Here is a 19349-nt window from a genome sequence, read left to right as displayed (position 1 = left end):
TTTCAGATCCATTTTCTTGTCAAGAACTTATTCATCAAGGCTGTTTTCAGATGGTGACTCAAAAATTGATTGTATGGCATGCTACAAATTCATGGCAGGCTGCTTAAACTGACTCAGTTACTGGCAAATTCTTTGGCTTTTGAAGATTTCTCAGAGTCTGCCTTGGTCAGCAGCAGTCAAAAAGTACATACTGGCTGTTACCAGCTGGCTGATACCATAACAAGAAGTCACACTGAAAAGCAGTAAACCAGTCTAGATATGTGCAAAAAAATTATAGATTCTTTCCAAACAGTGGCAAGCCTTGGAGAGTTTTTAATTTATTTTTTTAGGGAAGCGGAACAATGCACAGTTGTGCTCGCAGTAACTAGGCTGCAATCACCAAGTGTCCAGTTTTCTTGGCTTGTTTAGCTAACTGGCTGGGGAGTGACCATTTTTTATCACAAGAATGAGCTTCAATGCAAAAAAATTTCAAGTGAAAACATCACTGTAGGTTGTTCGGGAATCTGAGTGCATGCTTCTTTGCATCTGTAAGGGCAGTGAGCAGTGCAGCCTCACAACTTCATGTCCATATTTGTTCATGCTATATCAAGCACACTTTCCACTGCCTTCAATGAGACAAACTCCTTCCTCCTCCTCTGTCATGCAGAAGAGATGCATGACAAAATTGCATGTTGTAACTGAGAAATGGAAACGAAATTATTTGAATATACAAGGTTTGCTTCATCTAAAGATTTATTTTACCACACGTATTAGTACCTGACTTCCTCACTTTGCTGTCTTGGGTATAATTAACACTTATACCACCAGAGTGTCTGGATATAAGGCAAGTGAATATAAAAACATCCGTTCTGTCCAAAATGTTCCAGTTTCTATCCCTTGAATCATCAGTATGTGACTTGTTCTGTGCCAATATTAATAACCATTGCTCATGGCTTTCAAAAAACTCAAACTATTTAAAAATTAATTCTGTTTACAGTGCCTTCTAGAGGAAGTATTTTGTAGAAGTGAATAACTCAAACTGACTAGTGGCTACCCACAAAATATGACTATCCAGCAACAAAATGAATCATTTAGAACTTAGTTGGCAAGGGATGGACATCTTGTTGAACAAAATGTAAAGTGGAGATCAGATACAGCAACAGGCACCCCTGGGTTCTTTTTCCACTATACCATACATTTCCTATGCTGCTCTGACAAAAGCAGGTTTAGCCTTTGTCATCCCAATTCCCACTGTTGGCTTTTTTTGCACAGAGCTGCAACCTGTGGGAGTGACATTCAGCTGTCACTCCTTGAAACTCCCATAGCCATGAGCTGGAGGCCATGGATTATATTTTGACTTTGGTTTACCCTCTAAAAAAGGGAGATGGCCACCAACTGGTGTGTGACAAGGTTGTTTGAAGTTGCTGGTGTGGGCCAAAGGCTAGTATTTCTTCAGTTTTCATTGAAGAGAAACAATACATAATAGAAAGGCAACACTAATGCTGGCAGCTCTGTAACCTGAAATAGGTAATGCAGTCATGGACAGAACCAGTGCAGGCAGAGTTTTTGACGTGCTGAATTGAAAATGTGACTTTGGTCCATAGATCCAGCAACAATGATGTATTTGGTCATTCTTATGCCAGGTAGGACAATCTGCTGCAGTCTGTGTTATGTGGGTACATATCCTAGAACCTCTTCTGTGGGAACCCCAGGTTTGGTCTGGGGTCTCGTGTGCTGGTAAAGTCTCTCCTCCAACCCGTGCTTCCAAAGAAAAGCCCCGCAGCCTCTTGTTGTTCGGCCTCAAGGCAGTTTCTTGTGAGTTATCTAAAAGATTGTCTTCTCGGGTTGCGGCTGTTTGGTCAGCAGCCCAGGCAGAGAGACACACACACCCTGACATCCTCTCTGTCTGCTGTCTTCTTCTTCTCTCCCCCAGCCCAGGGCTGCTGCTATCTTTTATATGATACATTATGTATTACATGTTTATACTTTTCCCCCAATACCTACTACCTATATTACAAAGTGCTTTTCTACTCTAAACCAATCTGTGAGTGCCAACATCACCAAGAACATGGAGGCAAGGAAGAAGAAGGAAGAAGAACAGGATCAGCCCACTTTCCTCCATCTTAGAACTTCTTGGAACTTAGAACCATGTGCAAAATAAAAACCCCCTTGTACAGGTGCTAAAACCCCCCTGTACAATACTAAAAAAATTTTCCCTCTGTTTTGTAACTACTTCTACTGTACTATCTAACCCTTTGTGACTGCTTGTTCCACCTTCAAAGTTGGTAACTCATTCCATGGCTCAAACTCAAAATCACAGCTGTTTCCAGCTGCCTGCCAAGGTCTAAAATACTCCTGACCAAGGCCTGGAACCTCTAAAAATGTCTGAGAGACATTTTGAGTTCCAGCACTCTTCTAGCTCTTGCTTTTGCATTTTCATGATTCTCCTTCTGACAGATAGGACACAGAACTGTAAGGTAGAAAGCAGCTGCCAGAGACACCCTGAGGAGTAAATTTGTAGGTGATATTCACTCGCATAGGAGTTGGAATGCTCAGCTGTCTGTATTGAGTGCAGCTGAGACGTGGACAATGAATCCCCAGTGTATCACACTCACTTGCATGGCTAAGTCTGTAATTGCAGAATTACAGAATGGTTAGGATGAAAAGAAATCTCTAGAGTTTATGTAATCTAACCCCCCTGGTCAAAGCAGGCTCAACTGCAACAGGTTGCTCAGGACAATACTCAACTGGGTTTGAATATCTTCAAGGACAGAGACTCACAACCTCACAGGGCAACCTATGAAAATCCTGAATCATCCTTCAGTTAAAAAAAAAATAGCTTTCTGGTGTTCAAACAAAATCTCTTGCATTTCAGTTTGTGCTCATTGCCTCTTGTCCTTCCACTGGATACCACTGAGAAGAGTCTGGCTCTATTTTCTTTACACCCACTATATCAGGTCTCCATCCATGCTATTAAGAATTCCCTCTACTCCTACTCTTACCAAAGTCAAACAATCCCAGCCCTCAGCCTTTCCTACTATGTCAGATGCTCCAATCCATTTGTGATTTTTGTGCTGCTTCCCTGGACTGGCTGAGGTATACTCACATGCTCACATCCCTCCTGTAGTGAGGAGCCCAGCGCTGGGCCCAGCACTCCAGGTGGCCTCACCAGGCTGAGTGAGGAACCACCTTCTTTAAGTTACTGGCCATGCCCTTCCCTTACACAGCAGCAGCAGCCACCTTTGCTGCAAAAGCACATCTCTATATGTTCAACTTGTTGTCTACCAGGATATCCATCTGATGTCCAGTTCCATATTAATGGCTAGTTTCAACTTCCTTTAGCTTCATTGATTTAATGGCTTGAGTTTCTCTTTAATACAAAGGTAAACATGCCTGGTCTGTTGTACATCATGGACTGTTTCTACATCAGTTCTATTTAATTATTCAGTAACACTGGGAGCTCTACTAAGGCCTCCAGGCTGTAGACCAATTCAGCAGAATGGAGTCAACCGCCTAGAACCAGCAGCACATAACTGTGATTTCTGGTGAACCAGGGTAATACCAAACCTCTTGCTGTGCCATAAGCTCCGCTGGTATCCTAACACTATAGAATAGCTTGAATTGAGGGAGGAGCTGCTTTTGCTAGTAATCTCATTGTTGTCCTTGTGGATAAAAGAATTCTGTGATCTCTACGTACATACTTGGGGCACCTCTCAGGCCTACACGTCTTTACCCTACAGCAGGAAAGAAAATTCATCCCTTCCATAGTAATTGAGTGAAATTCTTCTACAAAGAGCCCAACTGCATTCTCCAAAAGGCAATAAAAATGGACAGAGTTAACACTCCAAAAGCAGGAAATACCCTTAACCAACACTCTATGTCATCACATAACCTAGATTTCAGTTGAGAATTTGGGTGTTGTTTTAGATAACAAAATACAACATGTGTTCACCATTAATCTTCTTGAACATTTGTTTGGCCAGAAACTATTTCTGATCAACTCGCTTATGTAAACAGGTCTGTGCTTCAGACTGAAGTGGTAAAATGTTATTCCAAGGGCTTGCATTGCAGGGAATCTCTCCTTAACTCTAATGAGATTCACTTAATGACAGCCTCAGTGTCTGTACTTCAAAGACTTTTATGTTCAGTTTACATTTCAGAATTTAATAAAAAATCTTCCCTCAAAGGAGAAAAGCACAACCTCTAAATATCTACCATTTGTCCCTACTCTATTTGCAGTTTCAATATCCAATGTTTTTGCATCTGGCTTGTGAAGAAACAAAAAGCTGTTTCTTCTTTCATGACCAAATGGCAGATGCATTCTTTGCAGTGGAACACCCTGGAGAGGCATCCATTTATCATGTCATTTTTTTTACAATATACAATATAGGACCATATAAAAACTTAAAGAAAAAATGAGGAAAATAAGCTTGGTTTATTTAAGGAAAATAAATGGTACGTCTCAGTTGTGTCAGCTAGTTCCAGGCACAACTGATGTATTTAATCTACGTTTGAAAATGTAGGCACATAAACGATCAACATTTTGAATTGCAGAATACTGGTACAGGAAATTAAAACATGCAATTTCCTACAAGCTCTTGCTCTCCACAGTTGGTCTCTTCATGTCTTTTTGTTTCAGACCAAAACAAGAACATGCAAACAGCTTCAGTCTGGCCAGGCCAAAGGCAGTATGTGAATGGGGAGCAAGGCTCTCCTGGAGTTACGATCACTGCAGCTTGTTACTGATTGTGAACCTTGCCCAAACTTTTCTCTCTTCCAAGAGCCATATACTTACTCATGTCTGGGGAAGTTAGCTCTTCACAATCAAAAAGAGTTAATGCTTTGATTGCTTGAAGGTTAATCCAAGGCTTTAAACTGTCTGATAGGAATCCATGTCCAGATAGAAGGAGCCCCAAGTTTTCAATAAAGATAGCCATTAGCAATATTGATCATTGAGTCAAAGCATTGAAGAGGATTAGTCTCAACTGCACCAATGCCGGAAGACAGTATCTTAATTGCATTATGAATTTTGGACACTGTCCTGAAATGCTTCTGGTAAAGATAAAGAACTCTTGAGATACGGTTTTGTTTTGCTCTTAAATCTGTAATTTAGTTTCCCCAGGATGAAAGTTTAGTTTACCCAGGATGAAACTTTCTTACAAAGTTTTGCATTCAGTAGCTGGGAAAATGGTACAGAAAAAAGTGTGCTCAGAGACATGCAGAGTAATAAGGAAAGTACAAAAGCTAGAAAAGACAGAATCAGGGGAATAAAAGACAACTAAACTGGCTCTTAATATTTCAAATCCCTGAAGGGAAGAGAATAGAGTTACTTTTGTAGCTGCAAAGATAATTTGGTAGCTTTAGAAAGCTATCATCTGGTAAAAATGACATAGCTTCTTCTCTCTGCTTTTGGCAGAAATTGTACCCTTCAGAAAATGTGCTTCCATTCCACTGCATTTTAATGCTTTTAAATGCATTTAAAAGCTATATCTGCCATTCTGAAAAGCTTGCCATTAAAGAATCAGAAATCCTGACAAATTAAATGAGCTGAAATCAGACCCCCCCCTTCCAATTCCAAAATCATTAATGCACCCCCTTTTTCTTTTGGACTCAGTCCTATTATACTGAACTGAACAGTTGTAAGTCTCCAATACACTGATTTTTTTTCTGCCAAGTATTGCTCTGAAGCCCCTCCATCTATGCAGTTTGGCCTGCCACAATGCTCTCATGACAAAGGTTCCTTCAGAGATTTTATCTTATTATAGCTACAAGTGATTGAGATCCATCGTGTCAGAATCTGTGGTATTGATGAATCCGAGATGGTAGAAAGTCTGTCTTTCTGCCCCGTTGCCAAAGAAGAAGCAATCATTTGTCTGTGCTGTTTTCAAGATTGTTTATTCTTGCTTATCTCTAACATGTTCTGCTGCCCTGCCGCAGGTCTGTCCTGCAGGGCAGCGTGTGGAGCTCTGCCCTCAGTGGGATGTTACAAACATTATATACCAGAAACTACCTGCGCTATATTTACAATAATGTGCCAATATCTGTCACCTACGTTGAACAGCGTGTCCCCAGCCTAAACCAATAGAAAAATGCCAACACTACAGTGAAACATGGAGGGCATGAAGAAGAAGAAAAAGGACAAGACACACCCAATTTCCTCCATCTTGTCCCCTTTGACCCCTAATCTAGAATCCTAAAATTTTACTTTTGCACCCATGCCACACTTAATTATTACTTATATCAAACACTCAGAGCTTGTAATTCATCCTGTAGGATTGAAAACTCTTTTCCATGGACAGAGATCACAGACAGTGTCTCTGGGGGCTCTGTACAGAGGGATTCCTGACCCCCTGCCAGGGTCCCAGACCTTCCAGGGCAGCCAGAGGGAAGCTCTGCATTCCCACACATAGAAGTCTAGATGGGTTGTCTGGAGTTGTTATAAATTACAAAAAAAATATCTTAGCCTATTCTATAAACTTGTTTTGAAAGCAAAATGAAATTAGACTCAGATAGGTTGGCTTGTATAAAACAGATAGGTTAAATCAATTGTGATAGTGAATACTGAGAGCTATTTTGTCATGCAACGATTACAACAATGAGAAAAACAGGAGGAAATATTTGTAGCTGAAGTCACTAAAATGTACCATAAGTAATGTTCCTGGAATGTGTTTGTCAGATTTCATGTTGTTTTTCTGAGGGTCACTGAACAGAGACAGATAAAAACTGACTGGGGAGAGCTCTTATCATCACAGATGTCATCCTAGAGTGTCTCAGAGGGATCCATCATTACACTAACACTCTTATAATAGAAGCCTGCTCTGGTGCTAAACCTGGATTTTGGCTGCTTTTACTAGGTGAGAAAAACTCCCTGGAGGCCTCATTTTCTGAGTCACAGCTTTGGAACACTATCTGAATAGCTCTGGGGATGACAATGTTAAAGGTGCAGCAAGTAAGGTCTCGAGCAATTCTTTTTCAGAATCTGGACAGCTTCAAGGCTCCCTCTTGCAATTTGAAAACTCAGTCTTGCAGGATTCATTCTTTTTAGACTTCAAATGTATGTAGAAGTTTAAGAATGTAGACAGAGCCAAAGATCTCTGAGTCTGCAGTCAAGATAATTTTCATTTGATACTGTCAAAATATAGTGTTTAGATTCTCAGATTTTTTATATTTTCTCTTGCAAAACCAACTTCAGATTTCCTGTCCTTCCTTCTGAGGGGTATTGTTTCCTTTTTCCTGTCCACTCCATCACTCTTCAGTTTCCATCCTAAAGGAAACCATGACTGTGGAGAGCTCCACAGTTCAGCAACATGGAATCCCAGAATAATAGAATGTTATGTGTTGGAAGGGACCTTAAAGATCATCCAGTCCCAACCCTCAACATGGGAGGAGTGGAATCATCACAAGAGGACCAGTAAACTGATGCAGAAATGCTCTGAAAGAATCTGGATTCTTTGGAGATACTATTTTAGCCGCGAAAAGCCTTCTCTGTAATGGGAGAAGAAGTAAGCTGGGCAATGACCAGTTTAAATGCTTTTGGGTTTCTCTTACACATGACACAATTTCTTTGTATTCTGCTCTGTCATGGATAAAACTACCATGATCTTCATACCAAGATTACATCTGGAGGATTGTGTAAATCTTCTGGTTGCTCTGTGTTTCAATAGCCAAATGCTTACAACAGATTTTTTTTTTTTTAAATTTCTGTTATTTTCTGTGTAATTTATGAGGGAACCAAAAGAGTTCCAAAATTTCAGGAGGGGATTGGATGGAGTATTTACCTAAAGTAGTATGAACGTGTATGTTGTGTGAAAAACTGAGATGATGTGAAATACAGACTGAGCAAACTGGGCCTGAAACTGTTTACAAACAGCTGCATTCTCAGCTTTGAAGTTATCAGTTCTCAAAGTGATCTAGATATGAGATGCACAGTGGGGGAAACTAATATATTTTCTCCTCTGTAATGGGGGTGATCTGAATTTATTTCACATTTATTCTGCACACAGTACTGGTAGAAAAACATAAGCCCATTTGATGCTGTATCTGAATCCACTGCCCATTTCTGAGTATCTTTTGTGTGTTCAAAGCTGCAATCTGACTACTCATCCAACTTTTGCAAGCAGGCCAGTCTCTCCAGTGGGCCACTCTGTGATCAAACCCAAAATCGTGACTCCATCTTTTCCTGTTTTGAGGACATTTCCCTGTTAATATATGAATTTTACTTCATGAGCTTGCCATGTCTGTCTACTGCTGATAGCAGATACCTTTCTATTTTCCAGGAGCTTTATCTGTGCTCAGAGGGAGCAGCCAGCCTGAGAACGAATTTCCCAGAAGGGCCTGCACCAGCACGAATTCAAAACCCAGGAAAATTGTCCTGGAACACCTTCCATAGAGCATGCCAGCTGTGAATTGATGGGTTACGGAGCTGCAGCCACCATCCTCTAGCAGCCCGTAGGCTGTGCACACAAATCCGGTGCTCTGCGGCTTCGTTCTTCGCCCTCGTACACGACACCGCTCTCTCCGGCTCCCGGAGCAAGAGAAACGGCTGCTTCGTGCACACAACAGCGGAGCTTCGGGCGAAAGACGCCGGGGAGCGGCACTTCCCCCGGAACAGCAGCGGAGAGCCGTAGTTTGAGTCTGCACTAGACTGCATGATAACGAAAAGCTTTGGCAGTGTGTCTCGCTGGGAGATAGCTTAGGAGCGCAGGGCACTTATGCCTCCCTTGTCCAGAAACACGGATTTGCTGCACACTCCAAAAACAGTGCTCTTTCCAGGGCAAGATGTCAGATGCTCTCTGATGCCCGTGCTCCCTTCCTGCTCTTGCCCAGCTCGTTGTTTTAACGTGCACATGCCGTCCTGGCATTCAGTGCACAGTGAAAGCAATCGCAAAAGTCCAGCAGCTGCTGACTCCCAAACACAAGGCGCTGGCTATGTTCTTGCTTCTCGACAACTCAACGCAGCCCTTCATTTCTGCAGTTGCCATCGAGGTCTCTGCACTCGGAGACTCAGAGGACGAGTAGGAGTTTCCCAGGAGGGGCTGCATCAGGACGAATTCAAAACTCAGGAAAATTGTCCTGGAACACCTTCCCTAAGGATGCTAGAATGGAATTGAAGAGGCAGGCGAGCGGCCACCACGGTCCTCTAGCAGTCCTTAGGGTGCGCGCAGAAGGCCGGTGCTCTGCGGCTTCGTTCTTCGCCCTCGTACAAGCTACCGCTCTGTCCGGCTCACGGAGCAGGAGAAGCGGCTGCTTCGCGCACACAACAGCGGAGCGGGAGCCGTACGCTCCGAAGCGCTGCTTCAGCCGAAAGACGCCGGCGACCGGCGCTTGGCTTCGGACAGCTCCGGAGAGCCGTAGTGTGCGTCTGCACTAGACTGCATCATAGCGAAAAGCTTTGGCAGTGTGTCTTAGCAGGGAGATAGCTTAGGAGCGCAGCGCACTTATGCCTCCCTTGTCCAGACACACGATTTTACTGCACACTCCAAAAACACTGCCCTTTCCAGGGCAAGATGCCAGATGCTCTCTGATGCCCGTGCTCCCTTCCTGCTCTTGCCCAGCTCGTTGTTTTAACGTGCACATGCCGTCCTGGCATTCAGTGCACAGTGAAAGCAATCGCAAAAGTCCAGCAGCTGCTGGCTCCCAAACACAAGGCGCTGGCTATGTTCTTGCTTCTCGACAACTCAACGCAGCCCTTCATTTCTGCAGTTGCCATCGAGGTCTCTGCACTCGGAGACTCAGAGGACGAGTAGGAGTTTCCCAGGAGGGGCTGCATCAGGACGAATTCAAAACTCAGGAAAATTGTCCTGGAACACCTTCCCTAGGGATGCTAGAATGGAATTGAAGAGGCAGGCGAGCGGCCACCACGGTCCTCTAGCAGTCCTTAGGGTGCGCGCAGAAGGCCGGTGCTCTGCGGCTTCGTTCTTCGCCCTCGTACAAGCTACCGCTCTGTCCGGCTCACGGAGCAGGAGAAGCGGCTGCTTCGCGCACACAACAGCGGAGCGGGAGCCGTACGCTCCGAAGCGCTGCTTCAGCCGAAAGACGCCGGCGACCGGCGCTTCGCTTCGGAAAGCTCCGGAGAGCCGTAGTGTGCGTCTGCACTAGACTGCATCATAGCGAAAAGCTTTGGCAGTGTGTCTTAGCAGGGAGATAGCTTAGGAGCGCAGCGCACTTATGCCTCCCTTGTCCAGACACACGATTTTACTGCACACTCCAAAAACACTGCCCTTTCCAGGGCAAGATGCCAGATGCTCTCTGATGCCCGTGCTCCCTTCCTGCTCTTGCCCAGCTCGTTGTTTTAACGTGCACATGCCGTCCTGGCATTCAGTGCACAGTGAAAGCAATCGCAAAAGTCCAGCAGCTGCTGGCTCCCAAACACAAGGCGCTGGCTATGTTCTTGCTTCTCGACAACTCAACGCAGCCCTTCATTTCTGCAGTTGCCATCGAGGTCTCTGCACTCGGAGACTCAGAGGACGAGTAGGAGTTTCCCAGGAGGGGCTGCATCAGGACGAATTCAAAACTCAGGAAAATTGTCCTGGAACACCTTCCCTAGGGATGCTAGAATGGAATTGAAGAGGCAGGCGAGCGGCCACCACGGTCCTCTAGCAGTCCTTAGGGTGCGCGCAGAAGGCCGGTGCTCTGCGGCTTCGTTCTTCGCCCTCGTACAAGCTACCGCTCTGTCCGGCTCGCGGAGCAGGAGAAGCGGCTGCTTCGCGCACACAACAGCCGTACGCTCCGAAGCGCAGCTTCAGCCGAAAGACGCCGGCGACCGGCGCTTCGCTTCGGACAGCAGCCGAGAGCCGTAGTGTGCGTCTGCACTAGACTGCATGATAACGAAAAGCTTTGGCAGTGTGTCTTAGCAGGGAGATAGCTTAGGAGCGCAGCGAACTTATGCCTCCCTTGTCCAGAAACACGATTTTACTGCACACTCCAAAAACAGTGCTCTTTCCAGGGCAATGTATAAGCTGCTTTCTGACGGCCGTGATCTTTCGATTACTCTTGCCCAGCTCGTTGTTTTAACGTGCACATGCCGTCCTGGCATTCAGTGCACAGTGAAAGCAATCGCAAAAGTCCAGCAGCTGCTGACTCCCGAACACAAGGCGCTGGCTATGTTCTTGCTTCTCGACAACTCAACGCAGCCCTTCATTTCTGCAGTTGCTATCGAGGTCTCTGCACTCGGAGACTCAGAGGACGAGTAGGAGTTTCCCAGGAGGGGCATCATCAGGACGAATTCAAAACTCCGGAAAATTGTCCTGGAACACCTTCCCTAAGGATGCTAGAATGGAATTGAAGAGGCAGGCGAGCGGCCACCACGGTCCTCTACCAGTCCTTAGGGTGCGCGCAGAAGGCCGGTGCTCTGCGGCTTCGTTCTTCGCCCTCGTACAAGCTACCGCTCTGTCCGGCTCCCGGAGCAGGAGAAGCGGCTGCTTCGCGCACACAACAGCGGAGCGGCAGCCGTACGCTCCGAAGCCCTGCTTCAGCCGAAAGACGCCGGCCACCGGCGCTTGGCTTCGGACAGCTTCGGAGAGCCGTAGTGTGCGTCTGCACTGGACTGCATCATAGCGAAAAGCTTTGGCAGTGTGTCTTAGCAGGGAGATAGCTTAGGAGCGCAGCGCACTTATGCCTCCCTTGTCCAGAAACACGGATTTGCTGCACTCTCCAAAAACAGTGCTCTTTCCAGGGCAAGATGCCAGATGCTCTCTGATGCCCGTGCTCTCTTCCTCCTCTTGCCCACCTTGTTTTTTTAGCGTGCACATATCTCGACATTCAGTGCACAGTGAAAGCAATCGCAAAAGTCCAGCAGCTGCTGACTCCCAGACGCTAGGCGCTGGCTATGTTCTTGCTTCTCGACAACTCAACGCAGCCCTTCTTTTCTGCAGCTGCCATCGATGTTTCTCCATGTCGGAGCCTCAGGGGACGAGCATGAATTTCCCAGGAGGGGTTGTATCAGGACGAACCAATAAGCAATGAAAGTTGTCCTGGAACAGCTCCATAGAGCATGCCAGCTGTGAATTGATAGGTTAGGGAGCTGCAGCCACCTTCCTCTAGCAGCCCGTAGGCTGTGCACACAAGTCCGGTGGTCTGCGGCTTCGTTCTTCGCCCTCGTACAAGCTACGGCTCTGTCCGGCTCCCGGAGCAGGAGAAGCGGCTGCTTTGCGCACACTACACCGGAGCTAGCAAACAGAATTAGGGCCTTAGATGTGGGAATCCAGGTCCCAAATTCCCGTTCTCCATTATCCCATATCCTTTGGCTCTGGTGTTGATTTTGTTTGAGTGCCACAGTGTGCTGGTGCCCTTCTGTCATGAGAAAATACTTCTGGTTTCAAATGCTGTAACACGTTTTCTCAAGCTACTCTTTCTCTCTCATTCTTTTGTATTTGTTGTTTAGATCTTCTTTGTAGGCTCTCAGCAGCACTGGCACTCTTTCCAAAAACAAGGGTGAGGTCCTGGGCTGTCTAAAGCAGCTAGAAATTTTGCTTGGATGTCAAAGAACATTTGAAAGAAGATCTGCCCTTATAGGAATTTTGTTTGTTCCTGTTATGATTGTAGGGTAAGATTCTTTCTGGGTCTCCGGTTGGACTAGGATAGTGCAATGGAAAAAGCAAAGAAGAATTATGGTGACATTTTTTTTTTCTTAAAAGACCTTGCTCTGTTAATGTGTAGGAGTGCAAAATGTGTAGAAGGTATTGGTAAACTCGAGGCAGTTTGTGCATGCATTAACAAGAAAATAAATTCAGGTCTGAGATCTGCACAGTGTTGTAGAGAGATTGTGGGACTGCCAGAGACACGTGTATGGTTTTACAACTCTTGTGATGCAATGGTATGTCTCTGGGAGTTATCCCAGCGTAAGTTTTGGTAAGCGTAGTTGTTGGAGATGCTAAGTTTGCTATCTGTGAAACTAACCTGGGTAACAAAGACACGTGTTTTCTTGGACTCTTTGTTAGCCACTACTGAGCTCTTGTGTATAAAAGCTCTAAGTGTCAGAATCTGAGGTATTGGTGATTCAGAGATTGTAGAATGTCTCTGTCTTTCTGCGCCGTTGCAAAAGAAGAAGTCATAATTCATCTGTGCTCTTTCCAAGGTTGTTTATTCTTGCTTATCTCTAACATGTTCTGCTGCCCTGCCGCAGGTCTGTCCTGCAGGGCAGCGTGTGGAGCTCTGCCCTCAGTGGGATGTTACAAACATTATATACCAGAAACTACCTGCGCTATATTTACAATAATGTGCCAATATCTGTCACCTACGTTGAACAGCGTGTCCCCAGCCTAAACCAATAGAAAAATGCCAACACTACAGTGAAACATGGAGGGCATGAAGAAGAAGAAAAAGGACAAGACACACCCAATTTCCTCCATCTTGTCCCCTTTGACCCCTAATCTAGAATCCTAAAATTTTACTTTTGCACCCATGCCACACTTAATTATTACTTATATCAAACACTCAGAGCTTGTAATTCATCCTGTAGGATTGAAAACTCTTTTCCATGGACAGAGATCACAGACAGTGTCTCTGGGGGCTCTGTACAGAGGGATTCCTGACCCCCTGCCAGGGTCCCAGACCTTCCAGGGCAGCCAGAGGGAAGCTCTGCATTCCCACACATAGAAGTCTAGATGGGTTGTCTGGAGTTGTTATAAATTACAAAAAAAATATCTTAGCCTATTCTATAAACTTGTTTTGAAAGCAAAATGAAATTAGACTCAGATAGGTTGGCTTGTATAAAACAGATAGGTTAAATCAATTGTGATAGTGAATACTGAGAGCTATTTTGTCATGCAACGATTACAACAATGAGAAAAACAGGAGGAAATATTTGTAGCTGAAGTCACTAAAATGTACCATAAGTAATGTTCCTGGAATGTGTTTGTCAGATTTCATGTTGTTTTTCTGAGGGTCACTGAACAGAGACAGATAAAAACTGACTGGGGAGAGCTCTTATCATCACAGATGTCATCCTAGAGTGTCTCAGAGGGATCCATCATTACACTAACACTCTTATAATAGAAGCCTGCTCTGGTGCTAAACCTGGATTTTGGCTGCTTTTACTAGGTGAGAAAAACTCCCTGGAGGCCTCATTTTCTGAGTCACAGCTTTGGAACACTATCTGAATAGCTCTGGGGATGACAATGTTAAAGGTGCAGCAAGTAAGGTCTCGAGCAATTCTTTTTCAGAATCTGGACAGCTTCAAGGCTCCCTCTTGCAATTTGAAAACTCAGTCTTGCAGGATTCATTCTTTTTAGACTTCAAATGTATGTAGAAGTTTAAGAATGTAGACAGAGCCAAAGATCTCTGAGTCTGCAGTCAAGATAATTTTCATTTGATACTGTCAAAATATAGTGTTTAGATTCTCAGATTTTTTATATTTTCTCTTGCAAAACCAACTTCAGATTTCCTGTCCTTCCTTCTGAGGGGTATTGTTTCCTTTTTCCTGTCCACTCCATCACTCTTCAGTTTCCATCCTAAAGGAAACCATGACTGTGGAGAGCTCCACAGTTCAGCAACATGGAATCCCAGAATAATAGAATGTTATGTGTTGGAAGGGACCTTAAAGATCATCCAGTCCCAACCCTCAACATGGGAGGAGTGGAATCATCACAAGAGGACCAGTAAACTGATGCAGAAATGCTCTGAAAGAATCTGGATTCTTTGGAGATACTATTTTAGCCGCGAAAAGCCTTCTCTGTAATGGGAGAAGAAGTAAGCTGGGCAATGACCAGTTTAAATGCTTTTGGGTTTCTCTTACACATGACACAATTTCTTTGTATTCTGCTCTGTCATGGATAAAACTACCATGATCTTCATACCAAGATTACATCTGGAGGATTGTGTAAATCTTCTGGTTGCTCTGTGTTTCAATAGCCAAATGCTTACAACAGATTTTTTTTTTTTTTTAAATTTCTGTTATTTTCTGTGTAATTTATGAGGGAACCAAAAGAGTTCCAAAATTTCAGGAGGGGATTGGATGGAGTATTTACCTAAAGTAGTATGAACGTGTATGTTGTGTGAAAAACTGAGATGATGTGAAATACAGACTGAGCAAACTGGGCCTGAAACTGTTTACAAACAGCTGCATTCTCAGCTTTGAAGTTATCAGTTCTCAAAGTGATCTAGATATGAGATGCACAGTGGGGGAAACTAATATATTTTCTCCTCTGTAATGGGGGTGATCTGAATTTATTTCACATTTATTCTGCACACAGTACTGGTAGAAAAACATAAGCCCATTTGATGCTGTATCTGAATCCACTGCCCATTTCTGAGTATCTTTTGTGTGTTCAAAGCTGCAATCTGACTACTCATCCAACTTTTGCAAGCAGGCCAGTCTCTCCAGTGGGCCACTCTGTGATCAAACCCAAAATCGTGACTCCATCTTTTCCTGTTTTGAGGACATTTCCCTGTTAATATATGAATTTTACTTCATGAGCTTGCCATGTCTGTCTACTGCTGATAGCAGATACCTTTCTATTTTCCAGGAGCTTTATCTGTGCTCAGAGGGAGCAGCCAGCCTGAGAACGAATTTCCCAGAAGGGCCTGCACCAGCACGAATTCAAAACCCAGGAAAATTGTCCTGGAACACCTTCCATAGAGCATGCCAGCTGTGAATTGATGGGTTACGGAGCTGCAGCCACCATCCTCTAGCAGCCCGTAGGCTGTGCACACAAATCCGGTGCTCTGCGGCTTCGTTCTTCGCCCTCGTACACGACACCGCTCTCTCCGGCTCCCGGAGCAAGAGAAACGGCTGCTTCGTGCACACAACAGCGGAGCTTCGGGCGAAAGACGCCGGGGAGCGGCACTTCCCCCGGAACAGCAGCGGAGAGCCGTAGTTTGAGTCTGCACTAGACTGCATCATAGCGAAAAGCTTTGGCAGTGTGTCTCGCAGGGAGATAGCTTAGGAGCGCAGCGCACTTATGCCTCCCTAGTCCAGAAACACGATTTTACTGCACACTCCAAAAACACTGCCCTTTCCAGGGCAAGATGCCAGATGCTCTCTGATGCCCGTGCTCCCTTCCTGCTCTTGCCCAGCTCGTTGTTTTAACGTGCACATGCCGTCCTGGCATTCAGTGCACAGTGAAAGCAATCGCAAAAGTCCCGCAGCTGCTGGCTCCCAAACACAAGGCGCTGGCTATGTTCTTGCTTCTCGACAACTCAACGCAGCCCTTCATTTCTGCAGTTGCCATCGAGGTCTCTGCACTCGGAGCCTCAGAGGACGAGTAGGAGTTTCCCAGGAGGGGCTGCATCAGGACGAATTCAAAACTCAGGAAAATTGTCCTGGAACACCTTCCCTAAGGATGCTAGAATGGAATTGAAGAGGCAGGCGAGCGGCCACCACGGTCCTCTAGCAGTCCTTAGGGTGCGCGCAGAAGGCCGGTGCTCTGCGGCTTCGTTCTTCGCCCTCGTACAAGCTACCGCTCTGTCCGGCTCGCAGAGCAGGAGAAGCGGCTGCTTCGCGCACACAACAGCCGTACGCTCCGAAGCGCTGCTTCAGCCGAAAGACGCCGGCGACCGGCGCTTCGCTTCGGACAGCAGCCGAGAGCCGTAGTGTGCGTCTGCACTAGACTGCATCATAGCGAAAAGCTTTGGCAGTGTGTCTTAGCAGGGAGATAGCTTAGGAGCGCAGCGAACTTATGCCTCCCTTGTCCAGAAACACGATTTTACTGCACACTCCAAAAACAGTGCTCTTTCCAGGGCAATATATAAGCTGCTTTCTGACGGCCGTGATCTTTCGATTACTCTTGCCCAGCTCGTTGTTTTAACGTGCACATGCCGTCCTGGCATTCAGTGCACAGTGAAAGCAATCGCAAAAGTCCAGCAGCTGCTGACTCCCGAACACAAGGCGCTGGCTATGTTCTTGCTTCTCGACAACTCAACGCAGCCCTTCATTTCTGCAGTTGCTATCGAGGTCTCTGCACTCGGAGACTCAGAGGACGAGTAGGAGTTTCCCAGGAGGGGCATCATCAGGACGAATTCAAAACTCAGGAAAATTGTCCTGGAACACCTTCCCTAAGGATGCTAGAATGGAATTGAAGAGGCAGGCGAGCGGCCACCACGGTCCTCTAGCAGTCCTTAGGGTGCGCGCAGAAGCCCGGTGCTCTGCGGCTTCGTTCTTCGCCCTCGTACAAGCTACCGCTCTGTCCGGCTCGCGGAGCAGGAGAAGCGGCTGCTTCGCGCACACAACAGCGGAGCGGCAGCCGTACGCTCCGAAGCCCTGCTTCAGCCGAAAGACGCCGGCGACCGGCGCTTGGCTTCGGACAGCTTCGGAGAGCCGTAGTGTGCGTCTGCACTAGACTGCATCATAGCGAAAAGCTTTGGCAGTGTGTCTTAGCAGGGAGATAGCTTAGGAGCGCAGCGCACTTATGCCTCCCTTGTCCAGAAACACGGATTTGCTGCACTCTCCAAAAACAGTGCTCTTTCCAGGGCAAGATGCCAGATGCTCTCTGATGCCCGTGCTCTCTTCCTCCTCTTGCCCACCTTGTTTTTTTAGCGTGCACATATCTCGACATTCAGTGCACAGTGAAAGCAATCGCAAAAGTCCAGCAGCTGCTGACTCCCAGACGCTAGGCGCTGGCTATGTTCTTGCTTCTCGACAACTCAACGCAGCCCTTCTTTTCTGCAGCTGCCATCGATGTTTCTCCATGTCGGAGCCTCAGGGGACGAGCATGAATTTCCCAGGAGGGGTTGTATCAGGACGAACCAATAAGCAATGAAAGTTGTCCTGGAACAGCTCCATAGAGCATGCCAGCTGTGAATTGATAGGTTAGGGAGCTGCAGCCACCTTCCTCTAGCAGCCCGTAGGCTGTGCACACAAGTCCGGTGGTCTGCGGCTTCGTTCTTCGCCCTCGTACAAGCTACGGCTCTGTCCGGCTCCCGGAGCAGGAGAAGCGGCTGCTTTGCGCACACTACACCGGAGCTAGCAAACAGAATTAGGGCCTTAGATGTGGGAATCCAGGTCCCAAATTCCCGTTCTCCATTATCCCATATCCTTTGGCTCTGGTGTTGATTTTGTTTGAGTGCCACAGTGTGCTGGTGCCCTTCTGTCATGAGAAAATACTTCTGGTTTCAAATGCTGTAACACGTTTTCTCAAGCTACTCTTTCTCTCTCATTCTTTTGTATTTGTTGTTTAGATCTTCTTTGTAGGCTCTCAGCAGCACTGGCACTCTTTCCAAAAACAAGGGTGAGGTCCTGGGCTGTCTAAAGCAGCTAGAAATTTTGCTTGGATGTCAAAGAACATATGAAAGAAGATCTGCCCTTATAGGAATTTTGTTTGTTCCTGTTATGATTGTAGGGTAAGATTCTTTCTGGGTCTCCGGTTGGACTAGGATAGTGCAATGGAAAAAGCAAAGAAGAATTATGGTGACATTTTTTTTTTCTTAAAAGACCTTGCTCTGTTAATGTGTAGGAGTGCAAAATGTGTAGAAGGTATTGGTAAACTCGAGGCAGTTTGTGCATGCATTAACAAGAAAATAAATTCAGGTCTGAGATCTGCACAGTGTTGTAGAGAGATTGTGGGACTGCCAGAGACACGTGTATGGTTTTACAACTCTTGTGATGCAATGGTATGTCTCTGGGAGTTATCCCAGCGTAAGTTTTGGTAAGCGTAGTTGTTGGAGATGCTAAGTTTGCTATCTGTGAAACTAACCTGGGTAACAAAGACACGTGTTTTCTTGGACTCTTTGTTAGCCACTACTGAGCTCTTGTGTATAAAAGCTCTAAGTGTCAGAATCTGAGGTATTGGTGATTCAGAGATTGTAGAATGTCTCTGTCTTTCTGCGCCGTTGCAAAAGAAGAAGTCATAATTCATCTGTGCTCTTTCCAAGGTTGTTTATTCTTGCTTATCTCTAACATGTTCTGCTGCCCTGCCGCAGGTCTGTCCTGCAGGGCAGCGTGTGGAGCTCTGCCCTCAGTGGGATGTTACAAACATTATATACCAGAAACTACCTGCGCTATATTTACAATAATGTGCCAATATCTGTCACCTACGTTGAATAGCGTGTCCCCAGCCTAAACCAATAGAAAAATGCCAACACTACAGTGAAACATGGAGGGCATGAAGAAGAAGAAAAAGGACAAGACACACCCAATTTCCTCCATCTTGTCCCCTTTGACCCCTAATCTAGAATCCTAAAATTTTACTTTTGCACCCATGCCACACTTAATTATTACTTATATCAAACACTCAGAGCTTGTAATTCATCCTGTAGGATTGAAAACTCTTTTCCATGGACAGAGATCACAGACAGTGTCTCTGGGGGCTCTGTACAGAGGGATTCCTGACCCCCTGCCAGGGTCCCAGACCTTCCAGGGCAGCCAGAGGGAAGCTCTGCATTCCCACACATAGAAGTCTAGATGGGTTGTCTGGAGTTGTTATAAATTACAAAAA

This window comes from Lonchura striata, chromosome 30, assembly GCF_050655825.1.
Source record: "Lonchura striata isolate lonStrDom1 chromosome 30, ASM5065582v1, whole genome shotgun sequence".
NCBI lineage: Eukaryota > Metazoa > Chordata > Aves > Passeriformes > Estrildidae > Lonchura > Lonchura striata.
Note: the sequence above shows the minus strand (reverse complement) of the source record.